The sequence below is a fragment of the Alosa sapidissima genome, chromosome 11, assembly GCF_018492685.1.
Source record: "Alosa sapidissima isolate fAloSap1 chromosome 11, fAloSap1.pri, whole genome shotgun sequence".
Classification (NCBI taxonomy): Eukaryota; Metazoa; Chordata; class Actinopteri; order Clupeiformes; family Clupeidae; genus Alosa; species Alosa sapidissima.
In genome coordinates this window covers 6,630,800-6,656,454 of record NC_055967.1, presented here as the reverse complement: position 1 = coordinate 6,656,454, position 25,655 = coordinate 6,630,800, and the positions used below count along the sequence as shown (strand labels likewise).

General features: G+C 40.2%; 2 long non-coding RNA genes across 2 annotated transcripts; one reads left to right on the top strand and one right to left on the bottom strand.

Moving 5' to 3' along the window:
• Nucleotides 1-6,857: 6,857 nt before the first annotated feature.
• On the top strand, nt 6,858-24,245 carry LOC121724370. Its single transcript, XR_006035195.1, has 3 exons — nt 6,858-6,978; nt 21,762-21,766; nt 24,235-24,245. It is a non-coding gene; the product is annotated as an uncharacterized LOC121724370 (long non-coding RNA).
• On the bottom strand, nt 15,654-17,541 carry LOC121724369. The gene is made up of 3 exons (XR_006035194.1): nt 17,172-17,541; nt 16,397-16,456; nt 15,654-15,826 (listed from the first exon to the last, which is right to left on the bottom strand). It is a non-coding gene; the product is annotated as an uncharacterized LOC121724369 (long non-coding RNA).
• Nucleotides 24,246-25,655: the final 1,410 nt, after the last annotated feature.

Sequence of the window (25,655 nt, the reverse complement as noted above, 5' to 3'; positions counted from 1 at the left end):
CCTTAATCTTCACGCAGACAAAAGTTGCCCTGCTGGACACTGGCCCGTCTGATCACATGGCAATCACACATCAATAGAGTCTGCTCCTGTCAGATTGAGGGATTCATTGTTTGTTTATTTTGTCTTACACCTTAGTTTACCCACAAACTGCACACAGAAATGAAAACATACATGCAAACACACACTCACACAAACACACACACACTCACACACTGTGCCGAAAGATGGGCACACTCCAAAATCCTAAATAAAAGATTAGCCCTCTCATTCAGCACAAGGGGGGAACAAAATGGAGAGACAGAATATTGGGGGGAAGAAATGGCTGCGGTAAGAAAAGAGTGTAGAGAGAGAGCTGGGGAAGAGACTGAATAGAAAAAGAGAAAAGACAGAGTTGAGGGAGGAGAGGAGAAGAGCATTCAGCAAGGAGGATATAAAAGGAACAGAGAGGGGGGCGAGGGAGTGAGACAGAGAGCTATGGAAAGAGGGAGAGGGAGGGAGAAGGAGAGAAAGAGAGAGAGAGAAAGGGAGAGAGAGAGAGAAGAGAGAAAAGAGGAGAGAGCATAAGAGAGCGAGAGTGGAGGGGGAGGAAGGGAGGGAGGGAGGGAGGGGGGCAGATGAGAGAGCAAGAGCCGGGAGAGAGAAAGAGAGAGAGAGAGAAAGAGAGAGGGAGAGCGAGAGAGTGAGAGGAGAGATCAAGAGAGAAGGGGGAGGGAGAGAGGGAGGGGGAGTGAGTGAGCGAGAAACAGAGAGGGTGAGAGAAAGAGAAAGACAGAGAGAGGAGAGAAAAACAGAGGGGGAAGGGAAGGAGAGAGAAAGAGAGAGCCACAAGAGACTCAAAAACCACAGAATAAAAAGCCTCTGTCTGCCTCCGACTCTATACGATATACAAACATGAATGCAAATATCCATCTATAGAATATGTATGGGAATGAGGTGGAAGCCCATGTTGGACCGACAGGCACCTTAAAGCTCAAGTTCATCAAATCTGTCACTGAAACAGCCCTGTGTGGCATAGTGTGTGTCTATGTCCCTGTGCGTGCGCGCGCGTGTGTGTGTGTGTGTGTGTGTGTGTGTGTAGCACTGCCCCTCCTTTCACACCATCAATCAAGCTGCCTCCCTCTCTCTCCTTTTCTCTTTCACTCCTTTTCTTTCTCTCTCACTGCAGTTTCAGGTTGAGAGGTCAGCACCCCCTCCCATCCCAACACCCAGTACCCCTCTTCCCGTACTTTTTCTGGACGACTTAAAAAAAAAAAACCTCCATCTCTTCAACACCTCTCTCCCTGCAAAGCATCATCTCCTCATAACGGCGGAGTCTTGCTGTCTGTCAGCTGACGTCCCTGTGTGTGTGTAGCTCTTGTCCTGAAGGAGCCGTCAAAGGTTTACACAGCCGCTCTCGCTCTCCACTCGAGCGCGGCATAACAACATTCTTTTTTTTTTACCCCCCTTTCTTATCCTCCCGGACAATATTTGGTCGGCGTGGCGACTGGTGTGGTGGCAAGGTAGGCCCACAATGACCCGGCAAGGCCTGTTAACACTAGGGGTCTCTCAAGTGCCCTGTGGTTGGGCTACGCCAGAAGGCTGCCTCATTGCCAGTGAATCACGGCCAGGCGAAGCCACAGTCCCTTTGCAGTCGAGTCCTTCGTCCTTTGTATTTCTCCCCTCGCCTCACAGTTACAAATTTCAGCCCGAATTACTTTTCTCTTTCTCCCAAGTTTCATTCTTTTTAAATCAAAACCCTTTGTCTCTCTCTTCTTTTGTACCTTCCTCTTGTTTCCATGGTTACCCCTCTCTCCGCTCTGTACACTATCTATCTCTCCCTCCGTTTCCCTCTCTGTCTCTCTCACTCTGTTCTTATCTTTCTCATTTTGCTTTCATCTCTGCCTCCCTTCCTCCTGCTTTATCCCACACCCTCCTCACTCTGGCTTTTATCTCTTTTCACTTTCATCTGTCTTTCACCTTTCTCTCCCCTTCAAGCCTGCCATTCCATCATGCCGTTTTTTGGTTTGTACTTATGGAAAAGAAAGGAGGAAGGGGGGGAAAGTTTCATCTGTTGCCCCTATCTATCTACTCTGCATTTTTAATCATGTCAAATTTTTCTCCAATCCAATCTGATTCCACCAAGGCTCTGGCTCTGCTGGCTGTGGTCATTTGCATGCACACCAGACAGAGTGGTCAACTCTCATATGAGGTGACAGAGGCTTTAGTCTTTTCACCTATAAGGTGGAAGGGAAAAAACGGAGAAGAGGGGAAAAAAATACATATTCAGAATATAGATCGTGGAATGGGAAATTGGTTTCAACGGAAATTAAATGGGGGTAGGGGTGGGGGCACCAGTCTCTCTGGTCCAGAATCTGTACTAGAAGACACCAGAGATGCTAAGGCATATCAGGATCATGGTAGCACATCACAGATTATTTTACGGACTGTGGCCTTTATACCTGGATGCCTCTTCACATGGGGCCTAGCTATAGAACTGGAGGTCTGTGCACGGTGAGATACAGAATAGCTCCACTGCCTGTCAGCTTGATACCATGATGAAGATGTGGTCACGGGCCACAATTTGTCTCCCCTCGGCGTACGTTCACTGGAAGATAACAACAAACTGCATGTCTGAATTATGGCTCCTCCTCATAATGTGCTGCTGCACGTCAGAAAAACCTCAGCTAAAGAGCATACTAGACAACAGCATCCTAAGACACAATCCTAGACAAAATACTCTCAACAATATACATCTGGGCATTTTGAGCAATAGAAGTTATCCATAAAATAGCACTCAAGCAGCAAATCAACTCTGAGTTTGAATTATGAAAATTTAACAGAGGCCAACCAAAACAATTTTCAATATGAAGGGACACTACTGTCAGTGCTATGCAAAACACATTATGTTCGCCTGAGGGCAAATGAGTGGTGTGCACAGGCTGAAGAAATGGCCCTCTGGAGCCTCCGTCTACTGTAGGTGCTGCAGCCTCTGGCAGGAGGAAGTTTTCTGAGCCGAGCTGCAGCTTTGACTGAAACTAACCTCCCTCCCCTCCCCTCCCCTCTCCTCCCCTCCCCTTGCGTTCTCCTTCCCCTTTCCCTTTAAGTACCACAACTATTCAGAAAAGAGAATAAAGAAAACCTGAATAGAGGAAGAGAAGAAATAGGTCCCAAAGAGAAGGCAGACGAAAAAAAAGAAGAGAGGAAAAAAAAGCAGAGAGAAAAACAATGAAAGAAAAACAGGACTGAAAAGCAGCCAAAAAAGAAAGAAGGAGAAGAAAAGAAGGACAGAGAGAAGGAGGGGGAGACAAAAAAAGAGTGAGCACAGGGAAAGGGAGAAAAATAGAGACGTTGAAGGAACAAGAAAAAAAAAACGATTGGATGTTCTCAAATGAGGACATGTTTCAAAGAAGATAGATTTTTCTAAGGCTTGAATAATTCTTGGTCGACTAGTTTGCAAACATGCAGCAGACATAACTAAATAGCCCTACTAGCCAACATATCGATATGTTAATCTGGCAGATGTTGGCTTCCACTTCAATTTGATCACACTGTTTTGTTACAGTACAGTAGCCTTGGAAATAACGTTGTTAACCAGTATTATTGTATTCTATTATTAACCAGTATTTCATTATAGAATAAACCATTAGACGCAATTAATCAAATTCAAACACCCAGTGTAGGCATTACCAATTTGTAAAACATTTTTATATTCTAGGCTACTGGAGGCTTTGAAAAATTGGGGCCAGATATTTCAAACTTGAGTTGCACTAGTGAGGGTGGACAACTAGAATTGCCTCAATAAAATGAAGGACAACAAGCTGTGATGAACTAGGGGGGGAGAAATGGATTGAGAGAAGGAGAGAAAAACACAACACAATGAAACATTACTGTTGGGACAAAAGGATGTGGCTTTTTTTCTTTTGGGCTTCCTGTCCCAGGAGAAGGTTATTTTTAGAAATGGCCGATATCTCAGTGGCTGTAACTAACAAAACAAATCCAAAAAATCTCTGAGTAAAAAAAGAAGAAAAGACAAAAGATTTTCTTTGAAAAAAATGCCAGACAGTGTTAAATGTCTGACATCGCGAGCCTTAACACACCCAATGTTCTGGGCTCAGGCTAGAAAAGTAAACGAGAGCTTGTGTGTTAGTCACTGTGTCTTGGACCCATCGTTACACACCCCGCTGTCCTGTACTTCGTAACAGTAGGAGGTAACAGCCAAGGCGTCTTTGGCTACCATGGCCCTGGCTAGGTTAGCCCTCCCCATTGGCACCCATGATGTCATGATCAACAATCTGATACTGGATATCGGCGATGCAATCTGTAATTGAAAACAATGACCTTCCAGCTGCACTCTGCTGATGTAGCACGTGACTACCAATAATAATCCACACGGCCAGGCTGAAGGAAGGAGAGAATGGAGAGGACTGCAGACAGCGCTGGTGATGGAGAGAGGCTACCTGCACAATCTACTATCAGATAACACACACACACGCGTATGCGTACACGCGCACACACACACACACACACATTCTCCATTCTGGTCCCTTGCGCCACAGTTGCATAGGACTGCACTGTGACTGCATTATGCTGTACTACATGTGCGGTGCATCCATATATGTTTCACTGTAGGCATCAAGGAATCGTGAAGAATATTGACTCTATAGGGGTGGGAATTGTCACAGAGGCAGCGATACAATACTATCATGATGTATGTTCCACAATACTGCATTACTGCAATTTGTTACATTTTATGATACAGTGATTCAATTAGCCTATGCAATATATTGCGATTTATTTCTACCATGAATCACATTTTTTTTGGGGGGGGGGGGGGTACTCTGCAGCCAGTTTCATTCTAATGTAGAATGAAATATTGTAGTCGCCATATTGTAGTCTTCATAAACAATGCTATCAGAGTAGACCTATGTACTATATCAAATAAAATCTATATACAATGTTAAAAATATTAATATACAGCAAATTATAATATCATACTGCTGTATCAACATACCACCATACTACACGGTATGTTTTTTTTTCTCCTAGCTCTTGCTGAATGTGTAAAATGTTTGGGACACAAAACAGGTGGGAATTTAATTTCATGAGCATTATGATAGTAGGGAATGTCTGCTGGCAGTCAAATTCATGTTGAAACAAAAAGAAATTACAATTTAAGTGGAGATGTCCTCTCACGGACAGGAAATAAAATCAAAACAAATCAACAAATGTTATTGTAAGTCATGTCTGTATTCTATTCCCTCTCTTCATTGTTTCTTTGAGTTTTATACCATATAAAGAAATGCTATAACAGTAGCCGAATATGAGTGATATGCAATGAAGATGAATAAGTAATCTGATGCATTGATAGATCAGACTTCCATTGTAGAGGCAGCAAAGACAAGAAGGGTATTGTTACTGCAACGCTACCAGACTGACTATCCCAACAGAAACTCATCACTTTAGGTGTGAGAATTACTCAACCATGGCATGAAAACTGTTTTCAGAATTACCATAACAACTACTACATGTGCACTTCCTGAAAGAAGCACTCAATGCTAAATCATTAACAGCATTAACACAACAATAAGAAGAAGATTGTAATTTTGAAAACTGCTTAAACATGCCCAGAATATGATATTTTCTATGCTTCTAACCTTCAGATTACGTCCACAAAATATTGTACTGACAATAGTTTACATACTGTAGTTAATCCAAAACTGAATCATCACTCCAAAAAAAGCTTGACCTACCATGTGAATTCAGAACAAAGAAATGGGGGGAGATCTTGGAAATTTGGACTATAACACATTCCATTCAATGCGCCAAAGTTCTGGAAATTGTCGGGACAATTTTGCAGACAAAGTTCTGTGCCTTTTTGGGTCTTTGTGAGATAATTATGCAACGTGTTTAAATAAACAGGCCATAACCCATAGTGACAGACAGAATCACACAATGGAAAAATGCTACTAAAACTACTATCGACATGGTTGTGCTCTCTATACGGTTCTGGTCTTACCATCATGTGGATCTTAAAGGTGCAATCCAATACACTTCTTGTTAAATTTAGCCAACTGCTCCTCACAGCCCCCTAGCTTTCTGTACTGTGTGTGTGTGTATGTGTGTACGTGTGTGTATGCGTGTTAGCACACACACCTGGCTCTGTAAATGGGAAGCAAACATATAGTGGCTTGAACTGAGCCATAACCAATTCAAGCCAATCGATATGTTGCTTCAAGAGTACTGAAGGGAGGGTGCAATTTCACTGGCTTTTAAGCTAAAATATCAACATCCCTTTGCCAAAATCACAAATGTAAGTCACACTGTCTAGTCTTGGAAAAGTTGAACTTGTTGTTCCTTTTCAAATCCAATGCCGTCAATGGATTCACGTGGGTGGTTTTATCATTAAAACTGTATGTAAATTATAATTACAATGCTGTACCATTCAATGAATAAGACTGGTAGTTTTCATAAATGGAACCCATTTCACTCTTGAGATCATTTGAATTAGATCCCTTCTGAGGCAAGTAGGCTTTGGCTGTTATTGCACACGTAGTTAGCCTGATGTAGTCAAATGAACTATTCAGAATTTGAGTCTGGTACTGCCTTGGTACAAATGCCTTAATCGCTGTTTTCAGTTTTTGCACTGTCAATATCTTGTACAACAATATGCACTGTCAATATCTTGTACAACAATATGCACTGTCAATATCTTGTACAACAGACGTGCGGAATCTAAACTTCTAGCTTCTATAGTAACAGTCTTTTTGTTGTAAAAAAAAATCAACCGAAGTGCGCTCAAGTGACACCGTCAAAGTCCTTTTAGGCAAGTCCCTCCACCCGGTGGCCATATTGCAACCCATTTTGGGCACTTATCGGGAATCTATTTCGGGCAGAACCTGCGCATGTGCAAGGCTTCACAACACCAACCTCGCTCCAGCGGCAAGATCACAAACATGATTGGTACAATGTATTCATAACACATCACATGATTGGTACAATGTATTCACAATACATCACGATTGGCACGATGTATTCACATGTCGACTTTTGGCCGGGGAAGGGGTGGGATATGTGTAGACAACTGGCATATTGGCGTGACGAACTAACCCCATGCCTTTCTATGGAGGATTTTTTGAGTGCTGTGTCTCCTGTGGTAGAAAGTCTCTGGTACCGTTGCTCATGTGTCCATCATCGTATAAAGCCCGCCCAGATGATTTGATTGGTGTGCCCATTTTCATATAGTCATAGAAGGTTCTCAATGGAACAAGTTCAGACCGAATTTCCCAACCTCAAATTTTGTTGGTGGGCTTAAAGGTGAGGCTACACAGCCTATTATGCAAGGAACCCTCTTCTACGTTCAGCTAGCTCTTTCAGCAGCTGTGTTACAAAAGAGAAGATTCCTAGCAACCATGCGATCCTTGGTGTTACAAAAAGTCAAAACGTCATTCTGCAGTGGTCCTTTTCTAAAGAACCCCATCAGTGACAATTACACTGTAAATGACAAAGCTACAAAAGTGAATCACCACATACAGGCCAGAAGTTCAAACCTAATGGCCTGAGTGATGATCTCTTACTAGCACATCCTTTTAAGAAGGGAAGGGGGTTTACTATAACCCAACCTCACTTGTGTTTGACTGACCGCATGATTGAACCCTGCACCAGCCTAGGCTCAAACCTGCAACTTGCAGCACCTTGGATTGTGAGACAAGCGTACTAGCAAGGGGTCTAAAACCCATGGGTGTGAGCATGTCTTACTAGCATGTCTATTAAGGAGTCGGGAGGGAGCTTTACTTACAGTACATACTGCACAGCTATTGTACCAGCTGGCTACCGTTAGACTCAATCCTCTAAACTTCACTCCCATCTGGATCACTGCACCAATGTAACTGCATTGTGTCTGACCAACCGTGCAGCTCAGCCCTGCCAGGACTGGAACCCATGTCTTGCAGCATCTCAGATTGGGAGCCGAGCACTCTAGCAAGGGAGGAAAAAAACTATGGGTGCAAGCATCTCTTACGGACTTGGGAAGGGGATTTATTTAATGTACATACTGTGCAGTTACTCTAGCAACTGGGTACCGTTACACATTATCAAGAACCTCATTTGTAAGAATATCTGAAATGTTGCTAAACTAAAACACTGTGATCTAATCTGAAATTGTATTGCCTGGTTACTAGGTTTAACCAGGTTCACTGGTAAACCACTCTCCTTGATTGCTAGTAACGATACAGATACCAACCATTCCACTGGCGCACCACAGCCACTACCATTCTACCACTTCTTACTTCTGGCTTAAAAGCAAACAAATATACCAGTATCAAGTAACCTAAGCTTATAGGTGGAGTCTTTTGAAACGCTTCAAAACGCTTTCAAAGCGCTATGTCTGGAAACAATAACAAAAAAATTGGGTGATACACAGGAAAGGTGTTTGAGTCTTTGTGCTATAGGTAGGGGATTTTTGACTTTGACCAATCAACAACCAAATCTACAACAACAACTAGAAAATGCAAAACATATGGTGTGAAATATATTGTTAAAACAGATGATGTGCTAATTGGCAATCAACATGATGAGGTTTAATATAGTTGAAATGACTGAACTAGGTAGATGAGGTTTAATATAGTTGGAATGACTGAACTAGGTAGATGAGGTTTAATATAGTTGGAATGACTGAACAGATAGGTGGATAGTTTAAAAGGTTAAATTATTTGCTAGGTAGACGAGGTTTAATATAGTTGGAATGACTAGACAGTTAAATAGGTGGATAGTTTAAATGGTTAAATTATTTGCTAGGTAGATGATATTTAATATAGTTGGAATGACTGAACTAGGTAGATGAGGTTTAATATAGTTGGAATGACTGAACAGTTAAATAGGTGGATAGTTTAAAAGGTTAAATTATTTGCTAGGTAGATGAGGTTTAATAGTTGGAATGACTGAACTAGGTAGATGAGGTTTAATATAGCCTGGCCACCTGGCCTAGGATTAAGCCTAATGTTAAGTCTATGGGGAAATTTTGAGTAGTTTTTAATAAATAGTTTAAAAGTTACAAAGTATAAAAGTATAGAAGTTACAAAGATGAAAAATACATTGCCCAGATGTCCTAAGTAAGATAGTTTGAATGAAGTTTCTACGTTAAACAGTTGAAGCTGCATTAATTCTGTAAGAAGACGAACGCGTCCTGGTAATGGTAAGCACAAACAATGCCAAATGTGTATATCTACCAGCCACTGGCAGATTGTTGGTCAAATTCACCAGCCACTCAATATCAAATTATTACTTTGTATCTGAAATCTACCAGCCACTTTCATATTTCACCAGCATTTGGCTGATGGCTGGTGTGAATTTCCATTCCTGCTCTGCAGGCACCAACAACTACTACGCTGCTTTCAATAGTGTAGTCCTCCTTCATTTAGCCTGGCCTAATCAGAGAGATCAAGGCCTCTGATAGATACAACACATATTTTCCGGAAGTTTACTAATCATGCTAGCAACCATATTTACGGTCTCATCAAAATGAATATTAAATTCAGTCAGTTTTACCGGCAGATAAAACAAAAAGGAAAGGTTGGTAACCAGATTTGAAATAGATTACAGTTAGCCTATTTGTTTTGACAAATTCTACTTTCCCATAAACCTCAAGATGCAAATAATTAAAATCTGCCTAATGTAGACCCTATTGTGTGTGCTCTAACCAATCCAATACACCATCTTTTTCATTATTGTTTAGCACCATCAAATTTCAAAGGTCAAAAAAAGTGTTAACTGTACAAGCCTACAGGGAAATGTATGCCATAAAATCGTCAAGCTTTCTTGTGCTGTTGATTTCTTTTTGCCTACTATCTTTGAGCAATGCAGGTTTAGAACAACTCTAGTCACTACTGAAGCTTGAGTAAGTAGCCTAAACAAGTAGCCTATAACCTACCGTCTAGAACCAGAACAGCGCACAGAGTTTTTTCTCCTCAGTAATGTAACAAAATTTGTTCACTCCCATTTTTGGCAAAATGACTAGCTAACCAAAAAAATACAAATGAACAGAGAGAAAGAAAACACATGGCCTGGGTTGATGCTGGTCTTTCCAATAGTGTTTATAGCATTGACCTAGTTTATACGGATAACTCTATTAAGCAAATGTAAAAACTATTTTTTTCTTTTTGTCATCAGATCGATACTCCTTTATTGCATAAACATCATCTCTCCTCACCATGCCAATAAAATGTAGCCTAGTGTTTCCTCCTATTAAATTATGGAAGCCAGGACCTCTGGCAGACATTTCTTTCTTCCTCACAAGGGTAGCAATGACAGGTAGCCAAAATAACACACATTTATCCACGGGGGTCACTCAAACAAAGAAAGGGGAGATACTGCACGGCCTAGGGAAAGGCGGCGAGCAATAAGTACATCTGAGGAAAGAGGTAAACTTAACAAAAGAAACTATGACGATAATGCTGTTTAAACGTAAATGTATGAACGTCGTGGCTATTGTGAATATGGAAAACAGTCAGCTACATGTTTCCTATCCTTGTGACAAAAACATCAACGTTAGGACTACTTAAAAAAAAAAGAATTGGTATGCACGAGTCGACCATAGGTAGGCTACTTTATACGTGTTAAATTCACGTAGGCCTAACATTAGTAGCCTAGTTGCCTGAATAGTTTGACTCGGAAACTAATCTGGATTTTATAAACGTCCTTTCTTCTTACTGGATGGTTATGACACTCACCGTGATTAAGGATGATAGTTTGTTTTTGAAAATGTACAAATTTCAAGTGTTGTACAGTGAGCTGTTTCAAAGTTGTATCGTTCTAATAATTTCTCTTTTTGAACTTCCAAAAACATGTCACTCACCTTAATCAAGTAGGCTAGCCTAGGCCTAAACCACAACCTCGTGGCTCTCTGCTGTAATGTTAGTAGGTGTTCTACTGCCCCAGATGGCGGATGTTGGCATTGCTTGAATTGGAGTCTTTAGGCTTGAAGGCCATCTACAGTAGGCTTACAATGCAGAGACCTATTCTGGCTGTTTCTTTCCATTTAGTCACCATAGCAGACATTTCATAACCACATATGATCTTAACACCCTCAAATATAAGAAAAACAGATTTACATTAGGCTATAATTATTTCTACCACCACCATAACTACTGTAGTCAATTGATTTTAATAGTGTTGCTATGTAGTGTGTTATACTGTAGTATAATGTCATTGTCTTTAAGCTTTGGAACGCCTGATCTGTTTCCCCTTTCCCGACAGTTGGCAGCATTTATTATGCTTTTAGTAATTGTTTCAACAATTTTAAGCAGTCACTTGTTATTTAAAGGTGAAAATGAATAGCAATGGTAATGCAAATCTCACCTTGTAAACACAGTCTTGTGTCAACCTCATATTTTCCTGTTACTAATATGTTATTTCTTAAAATGTCCACTAGATGGCAAGAGAGTTTTATATCTGGTGTGCCTTCTGCCTGGTCCAGTTCACTTTGCAAAAATGAGAGCGTCCAGAGGTGAAGGTGAGTTCCTAGTTTTAATAGATAGGAAGGCTAAATATTTATGCAATTAACTTCTAATCAGTGAATAAACATGTTCATAGAGCTTTTAAAACAAGTCATAAGTTATATTTCTTTGGTAGTTTTTTTAGTTTGAAAAAAGTGCCAACATCCTGCTTATTGGATTCATGTGTGAAGGCAGGTTAGATGTATATTAATGAAGACAAAATGTGTCCCTGAGGCTCTACTGAAAAAAGACAGGGCTTAAATGCTGGCAGAGAGTTCTCAACAGCTTTGAACAATTCTCTATGCCTGTGCAGCCATTAAGGCTGAGAGATACTGACTGGAAACGATTGTTTTCTCTTATACCAATCCACATAAGGGAAAACAGCTGCTCCTAAATAGTCTACCCATACGAATTAAGCTGGTTGTAACAGTTGATGAGCTGTAGGATATAGCCTAAAGGGTCAGAGCATGCCCAGCCTGTGCTCTTGTCATACCAGTTACTTTATGTTGGCTCTGTTGCACTTCTTGGAAACTTGGGACTCCAGTCTATTTTGATGGAAACACATAACTCTGCACATGAACTTACTGTTGGGGGAACAGACCGCAGGGCTGATACTATCAAAGCGTCCAAAGTACAATTTCTTGTATGTCTCATGTATTTTTTTTATCAGAGAAAATACTATCAGAGTGACAGGGTCAGTTTTGGAGATATTTGTTTGTATGACACAGACACAATGCAGTACATTACATACATTAACCCCCTTTGCTATAGGCTATAAGGTCAAATGTAATAAATATTGTTTATGTTCAGTATGTGATAAATGCTATGAAGTGATTGATTTGTAGAAAGTAAAGCAAAAGACTTAAGTTTGTAATTGAATTGTTATTGCATGCACAGTTGTCCTGAAGTGCCTGGCATTCCTTTGTTTTTTTGACAATATATTTGATATTATACTGTATAGGATTCTTGTTGTTGACACCATTTCAGTTTCTGGTGTTTTTTTTTGCGTTTGTGCTAAATGTTTTTGTGACATTTAACTCATGTTAAGCAATTTTAAGGTTCTATTCTTTCTCTATATATGCCCAGGTAAAAAAAAGTGTTTTGAAAGTGTACTAAGTACAGTTTGTACTTTTTTCGTCAAATCCAAGTGTAAATATTGGTCACAAGGTCACAAAATTTCTTCGGCATTCACCTGATGGGGTCATGAGTCCATGTACCAAGTTTGGTTTTGATACATGCAACGATTGCTGAGATATGAGCTCACTTCCTGTTTGGCGGCTTCGCCACAAATTTCGATTGGATGTGACGGGCGAACGCTTCTATCAATTGTTACAGAAATAAATGAAGTGACAAGGCATGGTCTGAAGATGGTCTGTGCCAATTTTGGTGAAGATCAGATGAAATTTATGACCTGTGCGAAATTGTTGGTGTTTTTGATCAAATCAAATATGGCGGCCGAATAAATTATATTGATGTGACAAGTTGCCCTCAGTTGACCTTTCACAGTATTACCAGACACCACTAGTACAATTTAATTCTAAGCACAGCAGCAGCTACAGGCCAAAAGGCATGTTTGTGAATTACAGCGCCCCCCTAGAGGTCAAAGGTCACCAAATGTCTTGACGGTCCTCCTGATGGGGTCATAAGTCAATGTACCAAGTTTGGTTTTGATACATGCAAGGGTTGCTGAGATATGAGCTCACTTCCTGTTTGGCGGCTTCGCCGCAAATTTTGATTGGCTTTTACAGGCGAACAGTAATACTTCCGAAGACAAAAAGTGATAACTTTTGTGAGGCTTGGTCTGAAGATGATCTGTGTCAAATTTGGTGGGAATCAGAGAATGTATGTGACCCCTGATACATTTTAAGTGTTTTTGATTAAATCCAAAATGGCGGAAAATCCATCATGGCGGAAAATGTCATAGGGGGAATAGGAAAATGTCATAGGGGGCGTTGAACTCGGCTTGGTCCAAGCATTCCAACAATACCTGACTTTTGAAAATCGGACCAACAGGTCAAAAGTTACGTGCATGAACGCATGTCCAACTTTGGCCTGTTGGTGGTGCTAGAGGGTTCGAGTTGCCGACATGAAACTTTGTGACATGAATCATGGGACCGTCCCCAATCAGTGTGCCAAATTTCCCAACTTTTTACCATACGGTTCTATGGGCTGCCATAGACTCCCATTGCATATAATAATAATAATAGGAAAACGTAGAAACACAATGAGGTCCTTGCAGCTTCACTGCTTGGCCCCCAATTAAGTGTATTGAATTATGTATTAAGTTCAACTTAATACCAACTTGACTATACTTTGAGTGTAATTAGTGTGCTAAAATGGAATTTTTTTCAAACTTTAAGTGTTCTTAAGTACATTATACAAAAAGAGATTTTATGAGCATTCGGAACAGTCGCAGTACAATTTTGTAACATCCCAAGTGTATTGGAAATGTACTTAAAAGGCATTACAGTATAACTAATAATAGTGTATTTTGAATACACTCTTATCATCCTCATTTCTATTCATTTGGCATGCTTCTGTAATATTTTAAATTAACTTCAAATGTACTTCCTGACTACAATAAGTGCCTTGAAAGTTTGCAGTTATGTTAATAAAAGTATAGTCTTAAGATACTTTAAGCATTATAAAGGCATGCAATTTAAGTATAATATTAGTGTGATTTAAAATTGTACTGTTAGTACTCTCCTACCTATTCTGTTACATGACAAATTACACTTTGATTATGAGAAAAACATTTTATTGACATGAATGAAAACAAAACATAATATTCATCCATAACAAAAGTAAAACATTTTTCTGAAAGTTATGGATCTCTTGAGCATATCTTTTCAAGTTGGATGTGGTAACGTGTGGTAACAATCTTCCTCCATGCCATGAACAATGCATTGCCCTCTATTCTGTATAGGCGAATCTAGTGTAAAGGGGATACATTTTAGCCTATATTGTCCAGGCAAAACAGATTAAACACCCAAAACCATATATTTAAGTTAAGACATGTCTTATCTTCCTCCATGAATGCACAATACAATGCCCTCTATTCTGTATAGGCGAATCTAGTGTAAAGGGGATATATGTTGGCATGTACAGTCCAGGAAAAAGAAATTAAACACACTAAAATATATATTTTCTGAAAGCATATAATCTGTAGATAAGATATAGCACCATTTAAAACATGTCCCATCTTCCTCCATGAATGTACAATACAATGCCCTCTATTCTGTATAGGCGAATCTAGTGTAAAGGGGATATATGTTGGCATGTTAAGTCCAGGGAAAACAAATGAAACACCCTAAAATATATATTTTCTGAAAGCATATAATCTGTAGATAAGATATAACACCGTTTAAAACATGTCCCATCTTCCTCCATGAATGCACAATACATTGCCCTCTATTCTGTATAGGCGAATCTAGTGTAAAGCGGATACATGTTGGCCTCTTTTGTCCAGGGAAAACAGATTAAACATCTTAAACTATATATGTTCTGAAAGCATTTAACCTGCAGATGAGATATAACACCAGTTAAGACATGTCCCATCTTCCTCCATGCCATGAACAATACATTGCCCTCTATTCTGTATTGGTGAATCTAGTGTAAAGCAGATACATTTTGGCATTTACAGTCCAGGGAAAACAAATCAAACACCCTAAACTACATATTTTCTGAAAGCATATAACCTGCAGATGAGATATAACACCAGTTAAGACATGTCCCATCTTCCTCCATGCCATGAACAATGCATTGCCCTCTATTCGGTATAGCCGAATCTAGTGTAAAGGGGATACATTTTAGCCTATATTGTCCAGGCAAAACAGATTAAACACCCAAACCATATATTTTCTAAAAGCATATAACCTCTAGATGAGATATAACACCAGTTAAGACATGTCTTATCTTCTTCCATGCCATGGAGATAGTTAATAATCCTGTATTGCATGGGCTCTGTATTAAAACGCATTGATTTTAATTTATGGCTGAAAAAGGTAGAGCATTGAAACATTTTCAATTTTAACATTTAAAATCCTATTCTTGTTTAATTTGACCATCATTTGATATCAATTTCACCCCTGTAGGCTGAATAGTAATTGAGATATAGCCATTCTAACCTGTTGACAGCCATTTTGAAAATGACCCCTTTCCCAAGGTCAGATTTTACTAGATTTTTAGTATGTTATTTAGCATGTCCAACAGTACCAGAATCCATAAAAAAAATTTTTTATCAATTTTTTTGACGTTGAACCCTATATTGACCCGCCTATAAAGTTTTCGGTGGAAACCCGGGGCTGGACAGCAGTCAAATGCATTGACCTTGGTATTAGAGAATTTGTCTCTGTTGTCTGTGAACAGAAAGAAGATGGACAACATTTTACAAGATAAACAATATTTTACACAGAAATCCATTGGCAATGATGAGATTAATACAGATTATCTGTACCTATTTGACATTTACTTTTTATGGGTCAAATTGGTATTGACACCATCTGTTTGCCATCCTGGTATGGGTAGACCTGGCCAGGTAGTCTTTCCTTAAAGCGCTGTGCACCTTGGCACCGATATGAGTGCAACCACCCTGTTTTCTGCATTTGATTACCTTAGATTCCTTTGTTTCCAATACAACCCTATTATCGTTTTCGGGTCAAATGGCATTTTAAATGGGAGTCGTAGGGGCACTAGCCTACTATTTTGATGCATGAATCAAAATCATGTATCAAAATAGTTCTGCCCCTACGACTCCCATTCAAAATGGCATTTGACCCAGAAACGACAATACAGTCAAGCTTAATGGTGGCGCTTCTGACTTAATTATGCTTTCAAACGAAAGTTTGACTCCGGTACATTCACAAAAAGACCCTAGGTTGCATTTTGGCTTGAGTAATGGGGCAAGGTCCTGGATGAAGAATATTTACCTTTACTGCTGATTATTTGAGGCGTTCAGACATCTTGGTTTCAAAACTGTCCAGGAACACCTGTAAAAACATAGTTAGGCTACAGATTAAAACTAGGTAAATTACAAACAATACCATGAAATTAACTTGAATGCTCTGTCAAACACGAATAATTAAAAAAAATCTAAACCTATTGCATAAACCAAGGCATAATATCAATCATGTAGCCTAAGCTTCATAGCACTAACTTAGTAGAACACCAGGTTTAATTCCCCCTCTAATATCAATGGTGGAAAAAAAACGTTCTACTTCATAAAATGCTTGTAATTTGTCCTGTAGACTCATTTTAAAAGATGTCTCCACGATTAAAGAAAAAAACAGCTACAATGTCATTAGCATGCCTAATGAATGTGAAGTGTGACTAGCCTAGCACCATCCTCCTTTCTGTGAGGTAGCCTACACCACACATAATATTAAAGAACATTGGTGAACTTTAGGCAAACGTTGCTTAATAAAGAACACACTTTCTTCCATCATAGTTTGTCTAACGTTAGTGCTAGCCAACGCTTGTCAATAATCCCACAAACACAAAGCAGGCTAATGTAGTTTTCTTCTTGATAGGGTTATGGGTCGACGTGTATGACGTTAACATTAGCTAAATTAGCTAACGTGATCTGGCATTGCTAGCTTGTACTAGCAAGTATAAAAACAAACTCTTGAAAGATTGCTAAGCCATCAATTTAACTTCTCCAAAGACTACCGAAGGAAATTTATGGTATCTTTAATTTGGACAAACCTGTAATCTTATACGGACCGTAAACGTATGCATTTTCTGGTCTCTACAGTCCATCTGTCTTGCAAATAAAGTTACAAGCATAGACTGTATAAAATAACGTTAATGTTTGCTCACACACCACGTTTTGCTCGAAAGGTGCACAGATCCGCCCACTTCATTTCAAATTCAAACAGCCATGTTATTGGTCAACTGGACTGCCTATACATTTAACTGTGTTGCCTATAAATTTAACAAAATGCCTCTTACAACCTCTACTACATCACAAACGTATAGGCTACTACCTTACTAAGACACAAAATCAACAAAAGAAAAAATATTATTTGATGACCAAAACTGATAGATCAGTGTGTCTAGGCTAGGTTATTGCACATTGCCATGCATGCGGCTGACATATCAGGCCTAAAGGCTACACACATTAGTATTTTATTAGTGTATTAGTATTAGGTGAGATGACTATGAAACTATACAAACAATGTATTAGGCCTACCAAAAAAATATACTTTCCATAAGTACACTATATTACAACTACTAAGTATTAGCAATTTAATACACTTAAAGGCCGTGTTGCAGGGTTCATTTTCCAACGAATTTGCACAATTTGCTTGTTGATAATAAACATTTAAACTGTTATCCATTGTATTTGATGTTGTTGGGTATCACAAAACGGAATATAATACGAAAAAGCAGGTAATATTTCACAGCATTTGAAGTGATTCTCCTTTCCCCCACAATGCATTGCATTACGTCACCTTGGGGAGACTACAGACCAAAGCCCACCTTGTGACCCTTGAGAATAACGAGAGAGGCGAGTAAGGTATTGTTCAGCAGTAGATAGCGCAGATTATAGATAAATATATAGGCTATAGATAGCCTAGATATGTATATAGACAGATAGATAGCTAGATAGATCATGTCATTATGCTGGTCACAGGGGAGCTCCTCGACCAGCGGCCAAAATGCACTCGCTTCCCTAGTTACTGCAACTCTCCACCACAGTTTCCATCGGGACGGCACAGCCCACACAAGCACCTGCAAAACTGCGACTTGCCCATATTATCTCCCTCTTTGGTAAGCCGTACCCTGACGATGTCAATGGCAATCAATCACGAGCAGTAGTTATCGAAAATATTCATGCTGAAGACACGACCAGCCTAATCGGCGGCGGCTAGAAGCTAAGTAACTGGGGTGGCTCACAGGTGGGACTAAAAAGTTAGCCCAGCTAGCTATCATGATGCTTCATATTCTGATCTTCTGACTAAGTTTGCCCGGTAGCCTACTTATCTGAACTAACGACATGATCACTATCACTAGATATAAAGAACATGTTGACTTTCATTCGGTGCTGTTCACTGACAGTAACAAAAAAAGTGTCGTAATGTTATAAGCATAATACATTGAACTGAATAGGTGCATTATAGCCTCATAACGAGGCCTCTCAAATTCAGAAAATTGCATTAAACTAAAATCGGAAGACATTGTTATCTTTGTTAGACCATAGGGTCGTTGTCATATAAATGCTGTAACGAAATTCGAAGTGTAAATATACAAACTTTATGTTGAAAGTGTAACCGCGACCGTTTCCCATAGGAATGAATGTAAAACATATACCCTCCAAAACGAGACCTCCCGAAATTCAGAAAAAATACTAAATTGATATCAGGCACCATTATTACCATTGGTAGATCATAGGGTAGCTGTGATATAAATGCTGTGACGAAATTCGAAGTGTAAATATACAAACTTTATGTTGAAAGTGTAACCGCGATGTCCATTGAAATGCATTGAAATTAATGAAGCGCAGATCAAGTAGTCCCCAAAGTGACGTCATCACCGAATTGCGTACAAAAAACCCGCTAATGCTAAAAACAACAAAAACTGGCATTTAACACCATTTGGAGACATTTTTAAAATGATATACATATATTGAGTGCTTTATGTACCCATTAATCAACAGTGGTGTTTAACCTGCAACACAGGCTTTAAACTAAATAAACTTCTTTACCATTTAAAATACACTAACAACAAAGTACACTTTTAAAAGTACATTACAAAAACACTTTGAATATTGCACAATAAGTATATTTAATTTTAGTACACTGAAGTTGAACTTAACTAGATGTACCACAGAGCGGTACAAAATATGGCCGCCGCCCAGTCCGGCACATGTTTTCCACAAAAATAAGTCACGCTGAAAGGCATATATGATTCTAACTGTCTCACTGAATTGCATTATGCACACTCAATTCTCACTGGTATCTGCTAGACAACAAGTACCAAAACATGATTAGTTCATAGATTTCACATGTAATATACATTTTATACAACCCCACCCCCATCTTGCTTGTTCATAATTCTGAGAAATTCATGAATTGTGTGCATGTACATGTTTATGTTTATGTGTGTGTGGGTGTGTGGGTGGGTGTGTGTGCGTGCATGTGCTTGTGTGTTTGCCTGTTTATGTGCCTGTGTGTGTGCATGTGCATGCATGCGTATAAATGTCTACTGTGTGAGTATGTGTCATACGTAGGATTACTGTGAATGTTTGTGTGTGCGTGTGTATCTGTTTATGCACATGTGTGCATATGGAATGGGTTTACATGACCCCTGGAGGCAAACATACGCAAAAAATTGGTCATCCTAGGCCCTACGGTTCTCAAGATATTCACAGAAAACTGTGTCTGCCCTACCCTCCTTTCGGGGGGTCCAGTCCAGCGGGGGGGGCTACAGATCAAAACGAAAAGCGATGGTTCCATGCTATCCATGTGGGGTTACATGCCCACCAAGTTTCGTGTACCCCGGTCTTTCAGTGTCCCGGGAATCCTTGTTGGTGTACGGTCACTAAATGTACACATAATTATTTTATTGTAAGGCCCCCCCATGAACGAAAGTCCATGAAACTTGGCGTGCATTCAGAGGGTGTCATAATGATCCTACACTTCCAATTTCGTGCAGTTTTGACTATGTTAGGTCACAGATACCTGCGATTACAACACCTCATTTTTACTTTTTTATGTTTAACTAGGTGGCGCTTTACATGAAATGAGTGGTTATGGAATGGGTTGACATGGCCCTTTGAGATCAACATACAAAAAAATGGTCCTCCTAAACCGTACGGTTCTCGAGATATTCACAGAAAACTGTGTCTGCCCTACCCTCCTTTCGGGGGGTCCAGTCCAGCGGGGGGGCTACAGATCAAAACGAAAACAGGAGGTTCCATGCTATCCATGTGGGGTTACATGCCCACCAAGTTTCGTGTACCCCGGTCTTACAGTGTCCCGGGAATCCTTGACGGAAATTTGGACATGCGAAAAAGGAAAAAAAAAAAATCTGACTAAACCTATATGACCGCCGCTTCGCTGCGTGGTGGTCATAATAACATCTACTTTGAAGTATACTTTCTAAAAGTACACATTAAACATACTTTACATAAAGTACAAAAAGTGTAAGCATACTTGCTTTATACTTCATACATTTATACTTTAATCATATTTCTAACACACTAAAGTATACTACTTTTTTACCTGGGTGTAAATGGACAGAAACAAAGTATTTTTAAAGCAATTGATGTTGTCTTCTTCAGTTACACAAAGAGAAAAAACAGAACATTGTGGGCAGAAGTAACAATGGAATGCTCTTGTCAGTCAGCTTCTTTTGGTCCTCAAGGTCACTGCAGAGAATCAGAGAGATGATGGATGTTCTGTTATATAGTGTAGTTTGAAAGAAGATTAGTGATTGATAATGTATTAATGCTGTACAGTCTTCCTAAGCATAGCTAAAAGCAAAAAATGTGTAGTTTAGGCAGCACTCGCAAGGTTAGCTGTGTTGAATTTTAAGACATCGTTCCGGCCAAGTTTTAAACTGTTTTTTATTCTAATTAGCACACCCACTTAAACGTGACCATGTGAAGTGTAATTGCAGTTACAGGACAACTTTACTGAATTACTTTTTCAGTGCACACTGATTTCAAGAACCACAGATGGTCACCGAGTGCAAGTGATTTGGTCTGTTTTGGTCTAACCCAAAACAGGGTATTTTGTTTTTGTTCTAGTGTGGGCCATGGCTTGTCCAGCTTGGAGTCATTCAGATAGGCCCAGTATAAGGTGCCTCTGGTCTCACAGAGCAGGGTTGAGTACAGAATAGCCTGGGTGCGTGCATCGGTCATGCTTCTGTCATATAAGCAAGCCCTATGGACTTTAATGGGGTCATTTGGATGATATGATTCTACAAATTAAATTGTGTCCAGAGACCTGTCTGGATCAGTCTCACAGTTTGTTCCCTCACACATATTCCTCCTCTCCCTCATGCAAACACGCACACACGCACAGACACACACAAAAAGGCTCAACAGCAACATGCAAGCTCAGCACATCTGCCAAGAAGTTAGAATGTCAGAGAACCCACACAAGCTGAAGAAGTCTTGCCAAATTTGGCGTGTTGAAAAGTGGTCTCTGACATATGCATTTGCGTTTGTAGATTCTGGTCTAAAAGCCCCACTTTTTCCAGACTTTTTAGGTAGGACTGAAGGTCAGGTGTAGGTCATATATGATTGGCGTGCTGCTGTGATGCTCTGATGCTGGTTGTGGTTACCAGGCTGTGTCAATTTCCCCATTCTTTTTTAGAGCAAGGCCATCATGATTTTCTATGAATGGATGTGAGGAAAACCAAACTGAGCTCTCCAATGAAAAAAACAAAACAAAATATTTTTGCACTTGTGAGTCTATGCTGCAAAAATGTACATATGCTTTATCTGAGCTCGACAACAGCATCATTCCCCAGGTGATTTTGAGGTCGCTCCTATGCACTGTGACTTGAGGATCACCGCCATTAGGCAGCCAGCGAACTGGACACTGCCTACAGGCGACTTGTTCAGAAAGCCCTTGTGTTTGGAAGAGTGCTGACGAAGGCCACTTTTCGCGCCAGTAGTGCCAGCTCAAGCCAAAGTAACTTATTGATCTTGGCAGGCACAGACAGGGTAACAACTTTCAAGTTGAGCGACAGACACTATGTCCTCCATGTGACACTGAAGAAATGACAACTGTGATAAATTCTAGACAGAATGAAAATGTTTTAATAAATGTTGGCATGCACTCTTGATTAAAGACCAGTAGACTGTTACAGGATAGAATTGTCATTTTTTGGAAAAAGGAACGGAAAATGAAATGCTTAAAGATAGATATTCTAAAATTCCTCAAGTTGTTTTGTCAGTCCAAAAATCAGCTGAATCAGGTGACTAGAGTGATATTAGAGTGACCAGACCTTTTGGCCAAAACCAAATAGCCTCTGGCAATAGCTGTCATTATTTCATCTTGACTTCCACTGCTCTGTGTGGATAGCAAAGGGCAGTGCACCAGCTGGAAGAAATCATGCATGTCCTCACTGCCCTCTGGCTTTTACCCTATCTCCCTCTCGGCAGTGTGACAGTCAGTCTGTAATAGACAGATCTGTCCCAAAGTCTAACCCCTCTCCCCTCCACCTCACACTGTCTGTCTGTTTTAGCTGTGCTCTCTCTCTCGTAGCTCCCTTGGGGTCACACAGACATTATGGACATGCTTTTCCCATCAGACTTAATCACGGCCACAACTGGGATCATTTAGCCGTCGCTTTATGGCAGCGTAAAAGTAATCGTCTTAATGATAAACAAATAAGCTTGCAAGAGCACAAGTATGTGGCCAATCCAAAACACCTGGATGCTCACTGAAGGAAATACTTTAGATGGCATGTATTTGCCACCAGATGCCCTTCTATCCTGCAGTACACTGCAGTAAATGCAGATTAGGCCAAACATTTAAAGATTGCATTGTAAGGCTGAAGTGTCTTCAATTGGCCACTAGGGGGCCCTCTTTTCCTGTGTCCAGAGCAGTTTTTATTACCATTGATAGAAACACCAAGACATTTACTACAACGTCCAGGTTATTATATTCATCTCAAAGAGGAGGATGGCTTTTAAGCAACATATACTTGTATAAAGGTGAGTCATTTATGTTTATGCTTATGGTATTGATTTATTTATACATATGCTGTAAAGAATACAGCTGTCATTATGTCAGTAAAGCCTCCATATAGGTAATGCCTCATATCATCGTTTATTCTTTGAAAATCACAGATGAAATTAATGTTGTTTATGTTTATCATTAAATACTGGAATGATTTGGACACTGTTTAGAGACTTTCTTTTCTGCTGTTACAGGCTCACATGTCAATAATGGAAGCAGTTGAATTATGGGAGATGAAAGGAATATGGAGAATGACTTCAAGCAGCAGGTGTACACTGCAAAAAATCTATTTATTTTGAAACCAAAATCCTTGCAGGAGAATATCCATTTCAACAACATCACATTTTGCTTCATCATCAAAGATTCAGCCATACGAGGGGATTTTCCCCCTCTCCCTGCTTGCTGCATAAAATGGATTGGCAAACCTAGCGGATTCTGAGAGACAGGTGCAGAACACACAAGCCGTGCTGGCCAAGAGGCAGAGTGATGTCATTTGCCTTTCAGCATAGTGCACACTTCACTTGGGGCTTTTAAGGTGAACCCAAGAGATAGCCTGACATCATCGGTGGATGGATGAAAAACCTCATCATTACAGATAAAACATTAAAATATATTCTGAAGGAAATAAATTACTGATACTAATTTATTGCATATGATTTATGAACACATAAACACTTATTGTGTGCTTTACTTGTCATGGGATGAAGCTGTACCTCTCAGAGTCTCGACTGAACTTGGTGAGTGGACAGCCCCCTGCCCAGGTTGTCCCAGGTGACGCCCCTGCCTGTGGATCCCACCTGTGCCTGCAAACTAACGCTTCCATCATGACACCTGCTGATGCGCCACCAGTATGGAGGGAGAAGATAGCCTTTATCTGCAGAGGGGAGCTTTTGCAACAGCAGGGTGGTGGCAGATTACCCCCAACGGCAGGGCTGGGGGAGCTCTCTTTCGCCGGACTACGTTGTGAAATCAAATAAAGCATGAATATTTATGGCCTTGTCCACCGGTGTCAGCATAATAATAATAAAGCACTCTGAAACCAAGCACACATATTGTCAAGAGTGATTCAGTGAGATGTGCAGCAGGATCTTGTTTGTTTAATTAAAGGCGGCTGTCTTGTGGTTTGGCGGGTAAATCAAGACGTTTCTCATTACAGGTTGGCATCTTGACATTCTCCTCCAGCTGGGAAGTTGTCCGGGCCGGACGGGAAAGGTCAGCATCCCGCAAGCCAGCTGGACATTTGGGCTGAGTCTGACCCATGAAAGGCCTCTTTGTGACAAACAACGCAGGTATAGAGAGGCCTATGTATCAGCAATGGTTCCATGCCACCTTGATATGTAGAAGTAAGTGGCTCTACATTCTTTTTGTATCCCTAAACTACATTTCTTCTGTATTTAGATTTGTTTTTCAAATTACCTCCATGTTTGGTTATTTGTTTGTTTCAGTTGTCTGTTTCATTTGAGCTGAGTTGAATTCCATTTCAGGGTATGGGCTGGTTTTCTTTTTTCACCATGTGGCTGCAAATGTACTGGTTACATTCTTGGAATCAGTGGTTGACTTCAAACTTAGTGAAGCCTTTGGTGTGCAGATTTGGATAAAAGTATCCGTCATCTAGTATTTATTCATGATACTTGACTTATCCTTTAGTGGAGAGCCAATGCTTTGCTGTTTCCCTTGGTCATGGGCCCATGTGTGTAGTTTAAATTAGAGGCTTGCTTGTTTGTTGTCTCCAAGTTGAATATTTATTTCTTTTTGGGGTGTAACTAGATTAGCTCATGTATGTTCTTTTTGGGGCTGGCGTGTGTTCATATCAGTGTGTCTCTGCATGCCTGTGTATGTGTGTTTCAGCATGCCAGTTGTGTGTGTGTGTGTGTGTGTGTGTGTGTGTGTGTGTGTGTGTGTGTGTTCTCTGCATGCCTGTTGTGTTTGCGTGAGTGTGTAGTATGTGCGTGTAGATGAGAGCAGATGGGACTGTGTGATCACTCTGCAGTTCTATTCCTGGAAGGGCCTTCAGTTGTGAAATGCAAGGGCTTGTCAGCCTGAACAGCAGAAAGATGGAGTGGTTTCTCGAGCTTACCCCCTTTGAACTAGAGGCATAGAATGGGAAAAATGGTGGCCATATTGGGCTCCCCTTGTCATTGTAATACAACATTAGCCAGTTTTAGCCATTTTGGGGCAGTGACCAACCACTGGGTCCAGTCAAGAGATGTAAAACAAATTCCTCTTCCAAGCATTATGACAATGTCACCTCGGTGACATGAGACCATCTTTGTTGATCTCTCTGGATTATCCATCTAAACTCTCACGCAATGATTTGTAATCCAAACATATAATCTGTTTGGTGATCCACCGCAGCATTGTCGAGCTGTGAAGTAATCTTTGGTAGGAGTAGAGGATTTAGTGTGTATTCATTGTGTCAAGCTGTGTAATTTCCAAACGGGCTCTGCGCCTATTTGTGGGTCATACTGTACATGCACTGACACAGTAATGT